The 22,228-nt window shown below is 41.9% G+C and overlaps 1 protein-coding gene and 1 long non-coding RNA gene across 8 annotated transcripts in view; both read left to right on the top strand.

Annotated features, from left to right (window-relative positions):
• Positions 1 to 22,228, top strand: part of EVL (Enah/Vasp-like) — a 140,615-nt gene that overhangs the window by 26,033 nt on the left and 92,354 nt on the right. The gene's annotated exons all lie outside the window — the stretch shown is intronic.
• Positions 722 to 16,163, top strand: LOC140684338 (uncharacterized). Its single transcript, XR_012056501.1, has 2 exons — positions 722 to 2,456; positions 2,490 to 16,163. It is a non-coding gene; the product is annotated as an uncharacterized lncRNA (long non-coding RNA).

Here is a 22,228-nt window from a genome sequence, read left to right on the forward strand (position 1 = left end):
TTTTTGATTCAAAAAAATTGATTGTTTGACCAAGTATATAACTAGAGGAGATGATGGATTCTCTTTCTAAACACAATGAGCATTCTTTATCAAATACCTTAAAATGAAACTTTCTACCCTCAGATTAGATATTTTTAAGATTATTTCTGCCTTTTGTTAGGCAAATATATTGGCAATTTCCATTATTTTGTCACTTGCTGCTCAGTTCTGTTTTTGAGTGGTGGCAAAAGCAGGTACAGGACACCCCCTCTCCCCAAAATGTTCTGATTCCAGCTGCAAGGGCTGAGGAGATCCAGGCTGACTGTGTATATTCCTCCTGCTGTGAAATGCAGCATGAATGCTGTCTGAGGGGAAGGATTTTACTAGAAGACTAGATAATGCTGTGTAACTGCTGTTGTCAGGGCTGTCAGGAGATGCTTGGAATCTTGACATTGCTGATTGTTGGCAGTAAATTAAGGTGCAATTGGGCCCCAAACTTACTGTGGAACTTACTGTGCCCATGGAGTTGTTTGTATTTCTGCCAGTTCGTTGGGTCCTGTTCTTAATTGAGTGAAATTTTCAATAAATCTACAATGAGGAAAAAAAAAAAAAAAAGGATGCTTTTAAAATTTTGCTTTTAAATTCTTAGCTGTCTTTCAGTGGCTTTCCTAGACATCTTGGGCTAGAAAGGCACCTACTTTTATGGCAGGAACGGTCAAATGCTGATTACACACCCTTACACACCCATTAGGCTTATTAAATTATGTGTCATCCTCTCTTGGACTTGACTTGAAAATAGTATTAACATTTGATGTGCAGACTGCTAGACATTTTCTTTTAAATTTTGCACTGGTAGGGCTGGTGTTTATGTATAGCAGCATTTAAATGGCATTTATTTTATTAGAAATTTCTATGGTGTTTTGTTGAGGTTGCATCTTCATGTTGATGATTTTTTTATAATAGTATGATTATTCTCATGCCTGTGGCTATTTTAGATTTTGATGGCATCAAAACAAATCTTGCAAGATAAAGATTTAAAAGAGGTCTAGTTGGGCAGTGGGGTGGAAGCCTCCCTGCCACGGGCTCCTGGAAGGAAAGTGGCTGTAGCAGCAGAGGGAATCTTCTCTGGCCTAAGGCCCCCAGCTCCAGAGTTGGCCCACTCTCTTCCAAAGATCCTCATCTTCCATGTGCACAAAACACAGGCTTGCACTCATCTCTCACCTTGGCTTTAACCTGAAGTGGATGCTCATGTGTGTGTTGGAGCAGCAGGGCTGTTCCATCCTCCAGTGCACCCACGGGCCTTGAGTACCCAGGTGTCCCCAGGCGTGGGGAGCCCAGCACTGCCTGCTCATGCAGACCCAACCATGGCATCTCTCTGTGTTACTCTGCTGGCTTTTTTTCTGTCTCCACACTGGCCCTTCAAGACCTGCAGGACTCCCCAGATGGGTGGTGCGGGCTGTGGCACCCTGAGCCTATGCCAAGAGGCATCGCTGCAATCAGGCCACCCAAGTTCCCCTCTGACTTCATTTTGATCTCCACTTCCCTGGTGAAATGGTGCCAAGTTATTTTTGTGAAGTGTTAAGCAGCTGCTGGACCCCTCTGAAGAATTGTCTCACTAAAGACTGTAAGTGACTCTGGTGTTCTGTTTGTGAAAAACTTCTTTGTAAAGCCCTTTGGGATGAAATCTTTCCTGTGTGGTTACTGGCTGGATGAAGAGAGACTTAAGCCTCCTGACAAAACAGGGAATAAATCCATAGAATAATCTCACAGCTTCTTGTATCAGCCAAGCTTGGTTTATCTTCCTCGTGGAAAGAACCTAATATCCCCTGAAAAACTTTGCTTTTAAAGCAGGGTTAATGGAGCTAAGCCCCTTCTCAGTCCATATGGGCTTCTGGTTTCTGTGTGCTGTGGGTTGGGCTCATTTTATTGCTGATTCCTGCACTATCTTCATAAAACCCCAAAGATCACATACATTTGGGTTATAATTGGAGGCAGGATTGTTTATAAGCCGTGCTTTTATGATCTGCTGTAAGATGACTGTGCACGTGAAGCCATCAGGAAGATGCACTTGGCCACGAGCAGTACTCCTCATATGGTATCTTCCGCCCAGATTTAGCTCTCTAGTGGCAGAGCACAAATGCATTTTCTCTTCTTTTGTTGCTATGCCTTTATCTTGCTGGGAATATTACTTGGTATTCTTCGCAGTGAGCTGGTGTCTGTCTATTTCTGCTACACCGCCCACCACAGCACCGCAGTATTTTTAACTACATCTCCTATTCCCTCATCCAACGAGCAAAGCTGAGAACGCTACAGGAAGGAAGATGTGAGCTGGCTCTGAGCAGAGGAACTGAAACCCACCGATGAATAGAAAGCAAAGCTCAGAATGAACGTAGAGCATTTGGGTGCCATGGTGCACGGAGAGCCTCTCACCTGCTGATCCCCAAAGCAGCAGCAGTGTTAGAAGATGTCCTGTGGGAGCAGGTGATCCCCGTGCCTTTGGGCAGACGAAGGCATTGGGTTTATTGTACCTGCAAGAATTTAATGGCTGAGTTTAGCTGCACAATTGGATCGGCACACAGGAATTCTGATGTTTAAGCTGCATTTGCTGCTGCCAAGCAAAAAAAAAAAAAACAAAAAAAAAACCCAAACCTGAATACAACACATTAGTGAAGAATTTTGGTTTTAACATGATTCTGCAAAAATGAATTCCGGTGGCAGGTGCCCATCAATTGCCTGCTCTGACTTTGAGTGCAGCATTCTCCTCTCTCTGGTGACCAGCAAAAGGACACAAAGAAATGGAGTGAAGCTGCATCAGGGGAAGTTCACACTGGACTTTAAGAAAACATTCTTCACTGAGAAGGTGGTGGGTCGCTGGAACAGTTCCCCAGGAAAGTGGTCACTGCACCAAATCTGTCAGAGTTCAAGGAGTGCCTGGACAATGCTCTTGGTCATATGGTTCCGTTTTTGGTAGTCCTGCAAGGATCAGGAAATTTGACTCGGTGATACTTATGGTTTCTAACATGAGATATTCTATATTCTGTAATTTCACTGCTGGCAGTTTAGGTATCTCCAGAGTACCTGGCACGTTTATCAAAGAACTGTATAAATGACAAGCATGAGCATTTTGTACAGATGGATATTACACTAAAAGGCACGTGTCTTTTCCTTCCCCCTTCCCCAAAAAGCAGTAAAATTATTTATAAAAGGAAGAAAAGGCTGGTGCTATGAAGGGATGCAGGCCTGTCTCCAGTAGCTTTTCCTGCTGAAAAGTCCTAAGAAGGAGACCTTTAAAAATAATCCAAATTTTCAGAAGTGACACTGCAGTTTGAATAGCCAAGCAGCTTTGGGAAGCTGTAGGTGAGGTGATGGCCAGCATGGCTTCACTAAGGGTGAATTGTCCCTGACAAAAGTGGAAGCCTTCTGCAGTGAGGTTACAGTGTTGGTGGATAAGGGAGCAGCAACTGCATCATCTGCCTGGATTTGTGCCAGATGTTTGACACTGTCCTGCACAACACCCTTGACTCCAAACTGGAGAGGTATAGATTTGACAGATGGACAACTTGAGGGATGAGAAATTGGCTGGATGGTCACACTCAAAGAGCTGTGGTCAACAGCCTGATGTGAGAGTGGACACCAGTGCTGAGTGATGTGTGGCACTCTCAGGGGTCAGGGTTGGAATTGGCACTGTTCACATATTTGCTGGCAGCATGGACAGTGGCATTGAGCACACCCTCAGCAGGTTTGCCAGTGACACCAAGCTGTGTGGTGCAGACAGCACACTGGAGGGAAGGGACCTTGACACACTTGAGAAGTGGGTCCATGTGAACCTTATGAAGGTCAGCAAGGCCAAATGCAAGGTCCTACACCTGGCTCAGGGCAATCCCAAGAACATGGAAGGTGTCCATGGCAGGGAGATTGGAACTACATTATCTTTAAGGTCTCTTCCAACTGAAACAATTCTATGATTCTATGACAATTGAAAAGGATTCCTGTTCCTTGCTGCAAGAAATATGACCATCTTGATGAGTGAGAAGTAACAGGGGAGTTGCCAAAAACTATTTCAAGTTGCTACAGAAGTGTAGCTTCTGTGTAGAGGTGTAATGGGATTGCAGCACTACAGAGAAGTGGAACAAATTGTTGTTCCAAGTTGGTGACTCTGACCTTCCAGGTTAGATGGAGCAGCTAGTGAGAAACACACCAAATGGTGTAGTTAATCTTTTCTGACAAGAGGGGAAAAATTTGAGGAGTAATTGTTTCTGAGTTCAAAAGGTGTTAAAATTAAAGGGAGAAAGCAGGTTTACAAAGGAGAAAACTCAAGGATGGTATCTTGGCAGACCATAATTAGTTGCAGGATCTTCTGACCTGCATAGCTGAACTCTCCAATTGTATATCATCTTCAAAATATCCTGTAGGTGCTTAATAAATAACCACAAATATGTGAGCCTGGAAGCTGCAGGCTGACCAAGTCTCTGCTTGCTCAATGCTCTCTCTGCAATAGAGTGTCCACCAGTGAACCAGCTGCTTATGTTCCTCCCTTCTGCCACACAAGGATACATGTAAATTCACAGAATCTTGGAATGGTTTGGGCTGGAAGGGACCTTAAAGACCAACTAGTTCCAACCCCTCAGCCATGGGCAGGGACACCTCCCACTAGACCAGGTTACTTAAAACAACATCCAGCCTGGCCTTGAGCACTTCCAGGGATGAGGCATCCACAGCTTCTCTGCACAGCCTGTGCCAGTGGCTCACCACCCTCACAGTAAAGAGTTTCTTCCTGATACTTAATCTAAACATCCCCTCTTTCGGTCTGAAGCCCTTCCCCCTTGTCCTAACACTCCATGCCCTTGTAGAAGGACCCTCTCCCTGTTGCTTGTGGCCCCTCTGGGTACTGGAAGGTGCTGTAAGGTCTCCCCAGAGACTTCTCCAGGCTGAACAGTCCCAATTCTCTCAGCCTGTCTTTGTAGGAGAGGTGCTCCAACTCTCGGATGATCTTCACAGCCTCCTCTGGACTTGCTCCAAGATCCTGATGTCCTTCTTATGCTGGGACCCTCAGAGCTGAATGCAAAACTTGGTAAAAGCACATTGTTGAGACAGAAGTTTTTGATTATCTGCAGGAATTGGCAAGTCTAGTTGCTCAATATGCAAATGTGAATGTTCCATATGACACATCTCATCAGAGAAAATGCACAAGCATGGGTGGCAAATTATGGACCCAATAAGATCTGTAATACCCTTTATTGTAACCCTTCACCCTTCATTTTGTGACCGAGACTACTTTTTTTTTTTTTTTTTCAAAACAAACTTGCACTAAATCAAAAAAGGAGGAAAAGGCAGTAGTTTCACATTTTTCCTTTGCTGAAGGTGATTGCCTCAAATCTGCTCTTTGATATTGGAAATTGATTTTAGATCCTTGGATTTTGGACAGTTGTTATTTATCCACACAAGGCATACACCCTGAGGAAATGTTGCTTCCTTAAACAGCAGATTGAATCAAATGTTTTTGCTGACATATTTTTCCCTGTGACAACTGACACTGCAGTTGCCACATATTTCAGTGGTTCAGCGCAGAGACGTTTGAAGAGAAGGAGAGAAATGCTTCTAAGAAAGTAATGTGAGAATGCTGTTGCTGGAAATGAAGATAAGCACACACTATTCCCATAATGGCTATGTTGAAATATTTCTACTGAAGAGGAAAATAGATAGAGACTCTTTGTTAGAGGTGATGAAGTCAGGTTTGGCCAGATTTTAAGGGGGGGAAAATCTGGTTCTTGGGCATATAATCTTATCCCAAATATAAATATGAAAGGATATTTATCCCAGGATATTAATTGGATTGGAGGAGCTTCACTGTCTATGTAGGAGGTGATTTCCAGTCACATGTAAATCAGTGTAAATTGTCTGTAGTGTGTGTATATTTAGTGTCTTAAGCAGGGAGCTGTCTGTGGAAGAGTGTTCCCTTCTTTTCTCCTGTTGAACTGTAAGTCCTACAGAGCACCAGTCTCACTGGTGCCAAAAGCTTGGTTCATCTACCTGAGATCTGAAGTGCAATTCATTTCCAAACCCAAGGAATTTCCTCTCTGTTCCCTTTGCCTTCTAGTCAAGATAACCTGTTTTTGCACTTTTATCTTGTCTCTCATCTCCAAAACATGTGTAGCCCCCCCTCCTTTTTTTAACCAACCTTGTGGTAATATTTACAAACAAGAAGTGTCTGCTCTTGTTTAATGAGAATCCAGACACACTTTTCAGAACTGAAGGTAGTTATCGAGACACATGGAAATTGATGTCAATCTTTAAACTTAAACACGAGTACAGATGGCTTCTTTAAATAACAGAATTTATGAAAATTTTTGAATCTACCTGTGGGCATCCATTAGAGCAAGTTATTCTCAGTCCTGTGTTTTCTAAGCCTTAGTATGAAGTCTGTAAAGATTTGAAGCCTTTCAGCTGCCCTTTCATGGAAAACTGCTGCCCACTGCTTCCTACCTGCAGTGCCTGCTTCATAGGGGTGGATGCTTGTTTTCAGTATCCTGGTGTCTCCCAGAAATGCTCATTATCCTGTCCCTGTGCATATTTTCAGCTACAGGACAGCGTGGATGTCCAAATTCCCACTTGAATTTTCTTGTGCAACAAGGGAAAATGAATAAAATTGCTGGTCTTGTTATTTCTGCTATTCATAAGGTAGATACAGGATATGTGGGCGTCTTCCTATGATCCATTTTAATGCTTGTGGTGTAAAGGCGCAGACTAACTTCCCATTAAATTTGTTCATGGGAGGGAAGGAGACAAGGAAAAGAACAGGCTGAAAGGAAATAAAAGGAGAAAAATACAGGTAAAAATTTTGGGAAAGAGATGATTGAAACTTTTTTTTCAGACCAAAGGAGGGTTTTATATGAAAAAGCTTGTTCTTTCTTCTGACTATAAGAATTCTTATAATAAAAGAAGTATTCCTGTCAGCTTTGCCTCCACAGATTGTCTTTGCTTCATGAGACAGCACTTTTTGATGCCATTTCATGTAGTTAACACTATTCTGCCCAGCCATCACAGCTTAGCTGCTGTTTGCCAAGGAGCTTTTTCTTTTAAAGTGATGTTAAAATGGAAGTAATAGATAAGAGTCTTTTTTGACATGCATTGCAAATTATTTGAGATCAAAGTCACATTCTTGTTTTAATTGGGGAATGGAAATCTAAGAACGGTATTTCAAAAATGAAGAAAAATGCGTTTTACAACGCATCAGATTTTCACAAGAGCATGTATTGGCTCTGATTATTTCAGGGAGGAAGACCAGCTGGATGATATTTATGTAGAAAATTGGCCTTTGTCTTTAAGGGCTCCCATAGATGTGGAGTGTTTGAATTATTTGAAAGTTTCTCTTTGTTTTTCAGTGATGAAGAGTGTGAAAAATGTGATTCCAAGTTTGCCTATATGTATTACAGAATGAGGGGAGCAGGCATTTTGGCCCTACCACTGCTGTATGGTGCAGCTGGACTGGTCCTGTTATGGTACTGGGACAATTTTGTTGTGAGAGAAACAGCAAAGGATTTAGGAGTCCTGTATACTGGTAGCATAAAGGATGGGGAAGAACCCAGCACCACTTTTGGAAAAGGGTCAGTCTCAAAGCTTGAGGATGACACTTCAAAGACTCTACTGGCTTGTTAGGCAAGATTATTAGTACTAATAAGAGGTAATGCACTTATGTCAGTAGCTCCCCTATGGTAATTTTTAACTACTCCATATAACCAATGGCATTTTCAAAGCTCACTCAGCACAAGCTCATTAAGCAAAGACAGGCATTTATTTAAACTATTTATAAAGTTCAGTGTGTAAAGGAGAAGAAAGAAAATGTGTTATTAAGAAGAAGGTGAAAATTAAGTACCCACAGGGTACAGCTCATGTAAGGTATCTTGGTAATTTGACATGAAAACGATGCCTGATTTATTGTGGAAAATCCTCACATCGCTGACCAAGATGTAACAATATCCTACTTTTGAAGGTCGAAGTAAGAGAAAAATCAATCCTGAAATACAATGTGATTTCCTAGCATCAAGACTTAGGAAGTGGAGGGGTTTGTTCAGAGGGGACACAGTACACTTGGCATCACCTCAGCTCCCACTGCAGTTCTGCTCCTTTCAGATACAATTTTCTCTCCCCAGAAAGGGCCACATCTGTGCCTGCAAGTGCACAAGCATTGGGTGTGGGTGTGAGCTCAGTCCCTACAGCTTCCCACGTTCCTTCTGAGCTCCAGCCACACTTGTGTGCTCTGGGTCTGCATCAGGGTAACCTCGACTGCCAAATACAGGGGATTTCAGCTGGCTGCTCTTGTGTGTGTAGGTGGGGGGAAGGCAAGGGGTCAGACACGGACTGGTTTTCCCTGTAAATGCAGAATTTGGCTCCTGGGGTCTGGAATATGTTTTCCTTTGCTTTTTTGGTTTATTCTGTCTGAAGTATCTGAGGTTGGTCTGTCTGGCCTGGTGATGCTGAGAATGAGAGCCTGAGCTCTGCCTTGGTGTCACACACAGGTATTGACACCTTTGGGGTCCCACCAAGCTCCAAGAGCCTGCTACCATCTTACTTCTTGGGGCTTTAGCCCATCAGCTTCCCCAGTATGTGTCGTGATCCGAGTACAGCACACAGCTGGCGAGGCCTCACCAGATTAATGTTTCTGGTGCTTTCTCAGAATTTCTGAGGTTTTCTAATCTTTATAGTCAGATTACATGCTTGCAAATTACACGTGTTTAAATTAAAATAACTAATCTATAAACTGCTGCATCTTTAAGTTGTTTCTCTGTACTCCAAAAGGAAGATACCAAGCCTTTTGGTGGGTACCATGAATAGGAAGTTGAATTTTAAGAGTGCATTTTGGGATATATATCCTGATTTATAGAGTCCACCTGGGAGAGGAGCTTTTGAGAAAATCCGATGCAAGGGACACAAAAGTATGCCGTTGTGTTGCTGCATAGGAAAAATGCACTGTACTGCAGATTTGCACTTGTGGTTTACGGTGATGATGAAGGAAAGCATATTTTTTAAGGAAAGCATATTTCCAGGGATTTCTTTGTGAGCAGATTACTTAAACCCAGATTCCTTCAGATGTCTGACCTCAGTCATGGAAGCATTAAGAAAAGGAGTCAGCAACTTCACTAAGACTGCTCACTGAAACCTTTATTAAACTTTAAAGGAGGCAATGAAGCAAGGACTAGATGTAGGTGGGTGTGGAAAATAGCTGTGGAGACAGGTGTTGCTTGTCAGTTTGAATTTTGCTTCGATGTTCAAGCAAGCCAGGGCAAGTGGGGACAGAGCTGCTGGGGAAGTGGGGCAGTGCAGGTGTGCTGAGTTAGCTGGAATTGCACCTCTCACTGCAGTCCCCAGAAATGCACATCATGGGAAACCATCCATCCAGGAACTTGGGCTGGAGGAGACATCTGGGTTTCCTTAGTTGGTGTCCTGCATGCAGACTCTAGTCTGAAGTCCCAAATCACTGTAAATTCAAGAGGAGATAAAATCTGACAGGGGCAGTTGTGCCACAGAGCTCAGGATTTTTCTTTAATGCTGGGGTTTAGTACAGATGCTGCCAGATGTGATACCTCTGTGCCCATGGACATGGGGAGCTGTCCTCAGACCAGTTATTAAAGGCAGAGAAATTGAGGTACAGAGTGTCCTAAATCCTGGAGTGGCACTGATGCGTGAGATCCAAGCCCTGCTCTATGGCTCTCCCCCGTCCAAGGATGCCTTCCCTCTGAGACATGACTGTATGTGTATATATGTACATAAACATATTGAGATAGTTTTGTATGTGTGTTTTTACATTGTTCTGTAAATGAAAGTTTGTATTATGTGAGCAATTTCCTCCGAAATTTCCCTGCTGGGGTTGTGAGCATAGAGGATGGAGAGAATGACACTTTGTTTTGATTTCTAGCCCAAGTTACTGTGTACAGTGATTCAAGTGCAGCTTCTAGACAGGATTTATTTATATCTGTCCATTAGATTTGGGAAAAGGCTGCATGTTTATTTACATTACTGCAGTTCAAATCTATTTGTCTGCTACGCTTAAGGACAGAATGTGTGGGCATTTATATACATGGAGAGATCTATTTATATATAGACATATTTAGGCAGAAAGCAAAGAATGATATTTTTCATTAGTACATGATTTTAACAGGCAACAGGAAAAGGGAATTTGGTGATAAACCTGTGAGGTGTCAGTCAGATAAGAAGATACAAATCTCAGAGAAATAGGCATGGGAATATGACTGAGAAAGACCGTTCAAAGAAAAGCACACGAAAATGAATATCAGCTGTTTTAAAGGTAAATAACAGAAAAATGCTGTCTTTGTAATGGTAATCATAATAGTATTCATATAATAGTTAATAGTATCACTGTTTTGATGAGGAGCACAGAAATCCCAGAACACTTTAAAGATGTTCATCAAGTAACTCAGCGTTCTGGCAGAGATGTTAAAATTATCCCTACTTTGCTGTTAGTAGGAAAAGTAAGGTTAAATAAAATGCCAAAGGTCAGATTTCAAATAAGATGTGGTGCTGGGCATAGGGAACAGACTCAGACTTTCAACCCATGGGCTTAATTCAAATGTTTGAAATGGAAAGACCTTGCCATGTTGGGAATTCACATTTGAGATCACTCTTCAAAAAGCTGGTTGTCTTCTACTTTTGTCTTTTTTTCTGCTGTGGAAATTAGTCCCATTTTCAGCCATGAGAGGATTAGTAGTGCTGTAGATGCAGTTGTGCAGATGTCTGGGATGAGCTTCATTTCTCCTAACTCTGAATGTCTGCATCCGTCCTGGTCCCTGTGGGCTCCTTGTGTAATCAATGGAGAGAAAAAACTGCAGCTAACATGATTCATCTGACCTGTTTTAGCCACCTACTTTAGGAGTAGAGGAAGCATGCTCTAGAAACACTTTTATTTCTTCTGATTTTAAGGAAGTCCAAATGAAGAACTGACACTTAGATGTTGTCTGGACTGGACAAGGTGGAGCAGAACTCAGAACTGAGGCTCTAATATTTTGTCTGGCTCAAACTGTGGCTTACAGGAGTTTATCTTTTTTTATACTGGGGTTTTGCATGTGTTGCTTTTCAGCCTATCTGCTTTACTTCAGCTTCTGGCCTGTGTTTTAATTTCCATTAGATTTAACTACAGTTTTAGAGTACAAACATGGGAATGACCCAGGTACTGTCTTATTGACTTGGGTGAGACCACACCTTTGAATTTGGTTTATTGCTTGAATGCATCTCTTTATTGCAGGAAATGGAGTAAATAAACTCCCTTGTAAAACATGATGTTAGTTAAGACAGAACTTGATTGGGGTACAAGCACCTCTTCCAACAAGATCACCTACTGCCCTCTTATAGGGAGCATTTTACGGTTTCAGTTGTTCATTGTCCTGATTCTTAGCACATCCCCTGGGATGTTATTTTTCTTTCAGTTTACTTTAAATTCTCCTTGAAATATATTTGGAATGCAGTGCCTGTAATGCTTACACAGCCATCTGAAGACCACTTCCACAGGGGTAGCCAAAGCACAGCTGCATCAGTATTCTTAGGTTAATGTGCTCCTGTGTATCCATAGAGGCTGTCTATAAAACCCCTCTCTCTGTGTTAAGCTGTATGATGTGCCTTGTGATCTTGTTGTGCTTTGGCTTGATTATGTATTTGTAATAGCACCTAAACCACTGAAATTCTGTGCTGTCATGAAGCTTTCCAAGGGAAAGATGTATTTAAAAGTCCAAAGAGCTACCTGTTCCTGGATAGTAAAACCCATCCAGATGAGGAAAACTGAGAATAGTTTCCTTCATGTTCTACCTGTCTGCCCTTTGGGATGCTGGAGAAGTTGTGGAGAGAATTGCAGGGGATTTCAAAAGGTTCCTGGTGTATTAAATACCTGAAACACAAAAGTGGATATGTCAAAGTGTGTCTGATCTTCTCCTGGTCTGTGACATACACTGACAGTGTGTAACTTTTGTCATCTCATTTGAGTGTTGCTATCTTTATGCTTCAAATCAATTAGCTAATGAAGCTGGAATAGCTGACATTAGCCTGAAACCACTTGTTTTTATGAAGTGCTTTGTTTTAAATGTCATAGTAAACCAGCCTGGTTTCACTGGTGCAGTGGTTTGCAAACGCTAAAAAGGAAATTCCCTTCAAGAAATAATCCCTGTGTTCCTGTTTACATGGTCTTGTCAAAGTCTCAAACTGTTCTGTTTTTTGTAGATTAGCTGGACATGTTCTCCATGCAGCACTACTTTATTCCTGCACTGGATCTGGCTTATAATTCATTAACTATTGAAATAACAAGAAATAAGGATGGACCTTAAACATGGTTCATGCTTTCTGAAAACTTGGGCAGATGTGCCTAATGTATCCAATTTTAAATTCTTTGTCACGAGGATAACTGATGATTTTTTTGTTTTAAAAGCTGATCTCGGGGACAGGAAATCCCATATCCCTTCTTACACCTGACTAAGCTTTTGCATCTCACTACTCTGAGAGATACTGCTGTGCACTGAAAAGTGCACATGAATATCCTGAGCTAAGTTATTCCAACCAAGCCTAAGTTGAACTAAAGGCTACAATTATCTACATGTCCCAGGAGCTGATCTTTTCTCCCCCGGTATTGCTAGCTGCAGAGTGACTGAACCTGTGTGTTTCCTGGGGCATGCTTCCAAATGTCTTAGCAAATATTAAACAGATGAATATGTGAATAATGTTAAATCTTCCAGTGATAACATCCTTATTGCAATTATAAGGTGGCAGTTGCTGTTTTATTAGTAAGAGAGGTTTGTGTTTTAGATTTCTGTTTAATTTGGAAGTGAATTGATAATTCTTTTCTTGCCAACTGTGGCACATGAGACAATGAACTTCACAGTGAAATCTGACTATAATAAAACACATAATCTGTTTCACTTAGTTTTAAAGAAGGCAGTTGTTTAAAGCAGCTGGTGAAGCACACAGATGTTCTGGTTGAGGGCAATCCAGTACTGAAATAACATAATGTGGCAACAAACTTGCATTTTAAAATGAATGGCTGACAAAGGAAATATTTACTTAAGCACCCTACCCTTAATTATAGTGGCAGATATTTTTCATCTGGAAGCATGTGTTCAAAAGGTGCTGAACACCCGAGCCTTCTTTCTAGCAGAAAATGCTGTGTTGCAGTTCCTTAAGACAGAAAAGATGCATTCACTGGCATGCTGGACTCAGTTCTGCTCTGTGAGCTTGCTGCCTGAGTCTGCAAGTGGCTGTGCAAAGAGGCTTCATTCATCTCCAGACATAAGTGAAGTCACATAAGAAAAGCAAGCCGAAGGTAAGATGTTTGTGTCAGGGTCCTGCTCCTCTACGGGGACCAGCAGAGTTGAAATTTTAAGCTGGGATGGAGACCAGCTGCCTCAGAGAGTTTCCTTGTGGAGACAGCTTTTGATCATAATATTTTACTCATCTCTGTGAATGCCTGCCCAGTGAAGCATGGAAGTGTTGGGCTTTCTCTCCCTGCTGCAGAGGACGAGGTCAACTTATGCAATTTCCTTGCACTTCATTTCTTTGAATTTGCACAGCTGCCCTCTCAGGACTGCAAAGTCCCTGGCCCTAGGGCCTGCCAGTTTTGGAAGCTTCTAAATGTCAGGTCTAATCTCAGTTTTCATTTAAAAAAATTCCAAGTTCCTTGACTTTTTGCTTGCAGAGAAAATGAAGTTATTCCCAGCCAGTCAAATCTTGGTGCCGTTAAATTTCTGGGTGTAAGGTAGGAGAGAGTATGAGATGTGACTATTTCATTTTCCTGCAATAAAATGAGACATGGTGCCTTCAATTACACCAATTAAATCAAACATAGTAACTTTCCTCATTATCACAAGGAACAGAAGAAGAACACAGGCCTGTTCTCTAGTGCAACCTCCAGGTTCAGAAGCTCTTCATAGCCCACCCTGGCCATGCAAAGACCAGGGTAGTTCTGTATTGCCTGGTTCCCAAGGTGGGAGCTCATCACAGAAGACACCCAGGAGACTGAAGAGAGAGGGAGGACCAGAGTAGCTGAATGTATGGAAGTATGGTAAAACAAGAAATTGTAGGTGTTTTCTCATTCCCTCTCCTGGCTGCCCAGTTTGAAGCCATTACTGGAATAAAGCTGCAGGAGTCTAGCCTGGAACAGAACGTGGGTAGGTAAGTGATATCAAAAGTTTAGTCCGTGGCTGAAAGTACATTTTATATCCTTCCCTAAGCCGCTCCAACTACCAGTTCACCAGTTTTAGCCCCAGGGTTGTAATATCTGCCTCCCTTCCCTGCCCATCAGCTATCTATCATTGACTAAAGTGTTAGTCAGACCTTCTGCAGCTGTCAGTGGGGCTGACAGTGGTGCCCTGTGTATCAGTAAGCTGTTGTCTGATGCTTCCTGGGAGCAGGGGTGGTGCAGAGACTGGGAAGCCCATCTGGCCAGATAGCACCCAGCTAAGCTGAACTTTGTGTCTGTGTTGGCATGATCCCAGTTTATTAGTGCCATGATAATTTTGGCTGAGTTGTATGCACAGAACTGGAAGTCACACTTCTTGTTTGCAAGAAAGGCTCAGTGTTTGTCCTTCTGCCATCTTTGTTGTGAAACAATTTGTCTGTCCTATACCGACGTGCGTCACCCAGCGTTGTTCTTATTAAGTGCTTACATTTTCTAGAATTCATCATCACAGGGACCTCCTGTGTCTCAGACTGCTGTAACCCTGCTGCCTGCTTGCATGGTCTTAAGAGGCACTGATAAGAAGAGCCTTGTTCCAGCAGTGTTGTGTCTTCCCAGCTTTTAGAGGACATGAGGCATGTATGGCATGTAGGAGCTCTTCTCTGAGCTGGAAGGCTGAAGGTAGAAAGTATTGAGCTCAGCAACTTCACCATTTCAGTGCAGAGCACTGTCAGATTTATTCTTATTCCCACCACTGTTACAGAGACCCAGAGTTAGGATGGATTCAGAAAGAAGATGGTGGGATGTAGTGAATGGATTGGGAGCAAAGCCTGGGAAGACCTGGGTTTCTTCTTAGGCTTGTGCTAACACTGGGGTGTCTTGGGCAAAAAGATTCATTGTCTAAAAAATGGGGATAGGTAGACTCCTGAGTATAAACCTGCTAAGGTTGCAACACTCTTCTTCTGGAAACAGCTTCTACTCAGGTGTTTTTCTTTAGAATGACCCCTCCTGGACTAAGTTATGTCTGTATCTCCATGTCACACTGTTTATAATGTGACTTCCCATTCTGTGGCAGGAGGTGAGCATAAATAGGCTTTAACACATTCGTTCAGATTGAACTACCTTTTCAGGAAAGTATTTAGAAGTACCTTCTCCACATAAGAGGTTTTCTATTGTTAGACATCCTGAAAATGAATGTGCTGCCTTGGGGCAAATGCAGTAGCTTCTTATTGCTCATAACATGGTTACTTTAAATCTTCTGCCTTTATTGAGAAAATCATCATCCTTGCTGAGGATCCCTTGTAGAGGATCCCTCCATTAGTCTATCAGGGAGGCGGTTAGTAGAGATGTAGATGAGTCATGTGAAGCCTTGTGTCTCTTAGTGCATGTTTGCAAACCTAATTTTAGTCAGTCTACTCCATTCCACTCTGCCAAAATTAGATAACATTGTTACAGCTATGCAAGTGTTTAAATCAAAAAGATTCTCCTGATAAATATAATTAGGAAAAGCCATTCTCTTTAGCTGTATTTAGCTGTATTCAGTCATGGATCACAAATACATCCATCTTATTTCCCCCTTTTTTTTTCTACAAAGTGCCTACATTTTGGTTTCTCAGACTGCTCTCAGACCCACTGGCTTCAGCTGGCTTTTTGTCACATCCTTAACTATCACACATTCAAATGTGTGCCTGACATTTCCTGTGCATCTTTGTGCTTGAAAGTGATTATTACCACTACAGTGTTCTGCCTGCAAATGCCCTCATGGGGCACAACAGAAGTTTAAATAATGATTCTTGACTTGCCAAGAGATTGTCCTGTTTACTGTTAATATTTGAGATTTCACACTGCATCCATTAGATTCGTATTTGAGCACCTCTTACCAGTGAATCTTACCCTTTTGCCCTTGGGAGGCAGGGGATCTGACAGACAGGTGTTTTTATGGTCACAAACTGAAGTCAGCAAGGACTGGGGCAGGAGAAGAACCTGATATAAAATATCAACAGAACATATCCAAAAAGGAAGAAAGACACTGATAGTGTTTGTAAATTGACTCTTAAATGCTACATCTAATGCCATTGCAGCCTTTTAGCAGCATTTGTTACTTCTGATTAGATTTGTTAGATATACTAGATGACAACAGTCTATTTAAACATCCACTTATACTCTTGCTCTAGCATGTTTTAGAGTCCTGTGGGTATTATATTTGGAATTGTGGGGACACACAAGACGCCTTTCTTCTTTCTTCCTGTTACTTTTGTTCTGATTTGGAAGCCATGGCACTTTGCTCCTGGGATCTCTTTGGCTTTTTGTCTAAAGAGGACCAGACGTGGAATCTCTGGACTTGTGTTTCTCTCCAATTGCTTATGCTGGAGGAATGAACTTAAGTCACAAAATCTTCTTTGCAAGATGAGATTTCTTGCTCCTTCCCTTTCCTCCCAAACACATCATCTATCTGCCAGCAGGGTTTATCTCAGAGAGAGGTGTGCTGCCTGCCTGTGGAAGAGCTGGCTAACTTCAAACTGAAGTGAGTGAATGCAGTGGTTAAAGAGAAGAACGAAGGCTGGCCTGTCCCCTGGTGCAATCTGCATGGGGAACAAGTGACTCATGCTCTGGACAGCTTGTTACAGCTTCTCCCAGCTTGGGATCCCACAGTTGCAGCTGATGTGTGACCAGTCATCCAGCATGGCTGGAGTGTGGGGCTGTGGAGCAGGAAAAATGCTGGGATGTGGTCCAGAAGAAGACTACTGGAATGGAAAATGTCTTAAAAATGTATAATTTTTATACATATCTTAAAGCCAAAGAGCATAATCTTATCTCACAGTCAGGAGTGAATCTTATAAGTGGGATTTATCCTCTGGGATAAAAAGAGGCTGGAGAGAGGAGCTTGAAATAGCCCCATCTTGGCCTTATTGAGCCTTCAGACTTCTCTTATCCTGTGGGTTTTTCCCTTTCCTTCTGCTGCCAGTGTCCTGCTATGTGCTGAGGGAGGGCAGAGCCCTTGCTTCCACTGCACCTGTTTTCTGGGTAAACAGATTCACTTCTGTTGACAGCGGTCCTCAGCCTGCTGAAGTTCCATTTGGATAAACAAAGCATATTTTCAGTGGTGTGCAATGCTTGGCCATGTTAGCAGAGATCAGAGAGCAGGTGTCTTGAAGGCCTCTAGAAATGAGACAATGATCCCCAAGTGGAACATGCAGTGGGCTGGCTGCTTAGCTAATGGAAGCTGGCCAGCCTCCACTGGATTTCACCCAGGACAACTAGATTAACACAACACCAAAAAAACCCACTTGTTTTCTTTCTAACCAGCAATGTCCCCTTCTCTTCCATCTCTCAGCAAACTGTCCCCTCGTCTTTCCCCAACTTTCTTTTTCTGATCTTTTCTGTTCTTCATACTGCCACAAGGATCAGAAGTACAAACACACCATTTGTTACTCTGGAGTAACCCCAAAACAATTTGTCTTCTTGCCACTTAGATATTCCAGGAAGCAAATGCTGCCTTTGGTTTTGAAAAAGACTGGTGGAGAACTTGCAAGAGCAGGAGAACTGCTGTGGCACACAGGCACAGCAGCGCTGTGCTGGCAGCAGTGAGCTGTGTAGGAGAAGTGTTGGGGTGGCACTGTGGGAGTGAGCCTGTGATGCTGGATGTGGATGACACTGGGAAGAGCTGGGAAAGCACAAGACCCTGGTGCAGCACATGGTCAGGGGTCATTCCTGAGTGAATGAGACTGCATGGGCAGTTGCCTTTTGGTGGTAAAGTCCATCTTCAAGTCCTACTGAAGGACCTGTTAGAGTTATTCCAGGTGGTTATTCCTAGAGGGCACTGAACAATCTTGCATCTCCAGCAAGAATATTGCTGCATGAGTCTGCTTAGATGGGAGGGTATCACCTGTCTAGCATTGACTGTGTTAAGAAGTAAAAAGAAAAATCTTTATTTTCAAGTTTTATTATGATCAGATTGAAAAAAATGAGCAGACAGTTAAAGAAGACATTTAAATGGAAAACAAAAAGGTAATGGAGTTAACGGGATTAAAAACTGATCTTGAATAGTGTGTATTAAATTATTTGTATTTATCCTGGTGTCTCTGTTTGTGGGACATTATTAATGACATGCTCAGAAGGTGTGGTTAAAATAAGGACTTTTTTTTTAAAGGGGGGTTGAAATATGAAACATAGCAGAAAAAACAGATGTTGGGAAAATTGGAGGCCAGGAAAGTCATTAATAGGCTATTTTCTGCCTTCAATGGATCTGATTACCTGATCATTCTTCTGAGAATGATCTGCTAGGAAAAGGTGGGAGATGTAAGAGATTTCTCCTTGAAGTCTTGCTACAGATGTTGAGATACTTCTATAACTACATGTTGTGGCTGAGTGGTCTTCAGATACTGGGTGAAAGTTCTACTTTATTAGAAGCAACATCAGGTAGAAAATCATGGATGAAATCAGAAATCAGTATCTCCATTAATTGTGAATTATGGATGAAGGTTTTTCTCTGCTGGTTTTATATCTTTAAAAAGAATTGTTAAAATCTGCCTTCAATTACGAATATTTTAGTAAGTTCTCCATGCTGGCTCTTGAAGTTAAAAAGAATGTCTACTTACAGAAGAGATGGAAGTTAGAAAGTAGTTTATATTTAAGGGTTGAACCACCAAAGCCTCTTCCTGCAGAATTATTGAGAGGACTGCATTAACTCCTGCTAGTTCTCTTGCATTGGCTGAATAATGTGAATTCAAAATTAGCAGACTGGATAGAATAAACATAAAGTTTTGGGGTTTGTTTTCTCTTCCCCTCCATGTTCTAATTATGAATAGAATTATGAATAAAAATACAACCTGGTAGTGTTAAAGCTGTGGAGGAGACCAAGCTTAAAGTCTGTCAGCTCAGTGTTATGGCAGATGATATTTTATATTTATTTTGAAACATTTTTAAAGTTAATTTTTAGATGGAACTTAGGGAGTTATGTAACTTATTCCTTGTGCTATGAATTAAAATTCAAATTTCCATTGCTACACAGTGTGACAAATCAAAACCAGAAAAAAAGCCCCTTATGAATTGCAAATTATGCATCATTCATTCTTTGCCTAAGTTAATGTAAAAATTAAAAATTCTGAATACAAATATACCTGTGTAGTTCCTTATTGAGTTTTAATACTGAATCATGTATTCTGCTGATCACCTAAGGATGCACCAAGTTTCTTCCAACCAGGAAGAATTTCTTTGGGTAAACAAAAGCAAAAATGGGAACCAAAATGGCAATAGTGCGGGATACCCTGTTTTAATTAATTTCACTGATTTACACCATAATTAATACTTACTGCTTTTGCAACGACTTGTGGGCCCACTTGGAAATGAAGGTGGGAAGGAGCCTGGGCAGTGGGCAGGGAGGTGGTACCCTGGCTGCAGCAGCCCAGCTCACTGCACCTCTGCATGACTTTCTCGCTTCCAGAGAAGAGATTTGCAGCACAGAGCCAGGGCAGCTTCCACAGTGGTTGTGAAATCACACTCTGCAGTCCCCCTGTGAAACTGGCCTTTGCTTTTATTAGAAAGGTTCTAAAGTATCCCAAATTGGAATGCAATGCTTAGTTGCTACATTAATTTGAAATAAAAGGTTTTTCAATAGCCAGAACCGATGGTTTTCATTTGATTCATCTGTAATAGTTCAATTTTTCTGTTTTCTGTACAGAGAAATAAATCACCATTATGTGCTGATTTCTCTTTATGCTTGTTTATTGTGGTGTGATGGTTTGTTCTGCTTTCAAGTGTCATTAATCCCCAAGAAATAAAACAGAGTTTCTGAATAAGCTTTTCTTTGTCAGGTTTCATTGGGGTTTAATCCTCAGCATCGTTAAAAAGGCTTTTCTTTTTATAGAGGAGCCTTGTTAGGAATTACAGCATGCAGACAAGTAAACGTTCAGACATTGTAGTTGTCACCTGTTAGAACTTAGATTTCTCTTTTCCCCTTCTCCTTCTGCCATGTGTAGCTGTCTAGGGCTGGGGTTGAGACACAGCCATAGTGGTTTGAGTGAGAAGGGTGAGCAGAGCAGGATTATAGCTGTGCTGTCGTCTGGCCTGGAGCTCCAGTCTGACTCTGGCTTCACCACTCACCCAAAAGCAGTGGCTTTGGGTGAGTTTCCCAGCACCACCAGCTGGAAATAACCACACTTAGCATTTAGTCCTGGGTGGTGTAGTCTCATGGCTCTGTGCAATGGAAAATTTAGGCTTTCAGTGCAGGAAGACTTGCTTCAGAGCTGACAGCAAGACAGAAGAGGCTCATTAAAACAAAACAAAACAAAAAACCAAAACAACCCTCAGTAAAACCACCGTGCCAAGAACTGCCACAAACCACATGCTTCCTTACCTGCTCCTCCCAAGCAAAGACTGTAGCACATCAGCCAAGAGGCAAATCATTAAAAACATTTCCAAACTGTTTCCCTGAGAGGTGTCAACAGTGAGAAGTCCCGTTTGATGGATGGTCCTGCATTTAGGAGAGGGGGAAGCATTCTCTTCTCTTTTCCTTTCCCTGTTTCTGGAAATAGCTATTGGAGTGTTGTGGGCTGGTCCCAGATTAATTTCAACAAAATTGAAAAATGAAGGCTACATGTGGCAGAAGTGATTTTTCACTCTAGCTGGCTCCAAAGGAAAAACTCCAGAAGGCCATCAGGCACTTGGACAGGTTTCACACGTTGAAAAGTTGCTTGTGGTAGAATTCCTGCCCCATTGGATACATGGGATGCTCTGGTGGCATTTGAGGCAGGGATAAACTCGTACACAGAGGCAGAGGAGTCCACACAGAGAGGACAGCATACATTAAAAAACTTAAGTTCACAGGAGTAACTGGATTTTTTGTAGGATTGTGCAAACTCTTTATTATCTACTTTGTAAAAAGGACTCATGACCTGTCAACAGTTTTTGCAGTTTAGGGATAGTCTGCAGACCTCACAATGATGCTATACTGCTATGATTTTCTTTCTGGACTTCTTATTTGGGGCTTTATAGCTAAAATTTCCACTTAAACAAATTTAGCTTGATGAAAATATCAATCAGCCTTAGTTTGGGAGAGGGGGAGAGCCTTTCTGTTGACTGCACAGTGATTGAGATGCAAGTTCAGACACTGAACTTGGTGTGGATGTGTGAGGTGGATGCAATATGAATTTGTGAGATGAACAAAAGGATCTCTGAGGAGAAGAGCTGGGTATAAAAAGGCATAGATGGGGATATCTTGCAACATGCTCAGAAGTGCCTCTGATGCAGGAGGGATGTCTTTGTTGCTGGATAGAGTTTGCCATTAGATTTAAAGAATGGCCACTCACTCTTTGATTGAGACCACTACAAGGGATAAAAAATTATACATCTGCTTCATGCTGTCCTGAAATGTACCCTCCAATCTGCAAAAATAAAGCAAGAGTTTTTGATATGTATTCAATGTTTTATTATAATATCTACTATCCACAGAACAACCTTGCTAAAATCTTCAGAAATGTAAATGCTATGAATAGGCAAATGACCCCTAGGCAATAATGTGTGCTGAATAACCTCTGTGCCTTAGCAAAGTGCCAGATCTGCAGTGAGATCTGGTAGTTGAATAACGCATTGGGTTTGATGCTGTACTTGGCTCTGGACATGGAAAGCAAGATCAGTCAGCCCTGGCAGTGTGTGGAGGATGACACTAGAAAAGGTTCAACCACAGACTCTCAATGCAATTGGAGAGCAAATTTTCACTACAAAACGGTGCTCAGGACAAGCTGATTTGGTCTTCTCCAGTCCCTTCATATTCTTTTTTAAGAGCAAACAGCCTTTCAGGACCATTTGTAGGAAGCAGAATATTCCACTGCTGCTGAGCTTCGGGGGAAAGACAAACCATTATGATAGTAAGGATTAACACTGCAGCAGTGTCTACGAACACCAACATGAAAGAACACAACTTGTGTGTCTTATTTTGGGCTTCTGAGTGTTTCCATCACTCTCTGTGTCATCTGAGCTGTTTCAGAGCATATTTTCAGCTGTATCAGCCACAGTGGATATCTTTAGAAATTCTTTCCTGTTATGCCATTCTGCTACTGACTGAAAAAAGTGAAAGGGTAAGGC

Source organism: Taeniopygia guttata, chromosome 5, assembly GCF_048771995.1.
Source record: "Taeniopygia guttata chromosome 5, bTaeGut7.mat, whole genome shotgun sequence".
Classification (NCBI taxonomy): domain Eukaryota; kingdom Metazoa; phylum Chordata; class Aves; order Passeriformes; family Estrildidae; genus Taeniopygia; species Taeniopygia guttata.